The sequence below is a fragment of the Lolium rigidum genome, chromosome 3 (genome assembly GCF_022539505.1).
Source record: "Lolium rigidum isolate FL_2022 chromosome 3, APGP_CSIRO_Lrig_0.1, whole genome shotgun sequence".
In the NCBI taxonomy this organism is placed as follows: domain Eukaryota; kingdom Viridiplantae; phylum Streptophyta; class Magnoliopsida; order Poales; family Poaceae; genus Lolium; species Lolium rigidum.
The window spans coordinates 203,921,567-203,922,500 of record NC_061510.1 but is presented as its reverse complement, the minus strand read 5'-3'; positions in this window follow the sequence as shown (position 1 = coordinate 203,922,500).

Sequence of the window (934 nt, the reverse complement as noted above, 5' to 3'; positions counted from 1 at the left end):
CGTAAAGATGGACATGAAGCTGGACAAGGAGCTGGACATGAAGATATTCCATGGACGCGCGAGAGAGGAGCGGGAGGCATGCGCGAGAGAGGAAGATGAAGTCCAGACCGGCCGGCGCGCCAGCGCGCCCGGTCACTGGCCCGGTCCAACCGGACGACACGCCGGATCACCCCGGCGCCAACCGGACTACACGCTGATGCCAACCGGACGGGTTACTGCAGAGCAATTCCCGCGCCCGGTCAGCACCCGGCGCCAGGCCCAGTTTGAACCGGCCTGCCCGGTCCCAGGCCCGGTCGACCGGCCACCAGACCGGCCGAGTCCGAGTCTGTCTCGACCAGATCTATTCTGGGTCGGTTATTTTCGTACCTTTTCGACCTGAGCTCGTCCTGAACTCCTATATAAGTGCCCAGGACGCCCCCAAACTAGCTTTAGACCACGTTTAAGATAAACCCTAGTTCTTAGTTGTTTGCTATGCAAAACTATTGAATCATACTCTCCAATTCGCATCGATCTGGAGTTTTACCCGCACCAATTCGTTTTGATCTGGTGTTTGTGCTACTGAAAGTTTGTGTGATCTTCTGTTCCATTGGGGATTTGAAGATTGCAAATTACCGCTTCGTGGTCGGCGGCCACGTGCGCAAGTGTGTGAAGTTGCGAATATCTTGCAGGGTTGAGATCTGTTGCATCGACTACAGGAATCAATCGAGAGACTTCGTCGGCGTCATACAAGTTATCTACCTCATATCATCGATTCCCTCCGCTGCATTCACCGTGTGTTCATCACCACCCGTCGCTTGCTGAGAAGATGGGGCAACCCCTTATCACAAGAAGTGCAGTGACAACGCGACATGAGCCGGTAGAGGGATGGGTTCGCGACAGAGCGCGCAAGAGGCATGCGCGCGGAAGCGTCGATGCACTCGCCAATGAACACCAA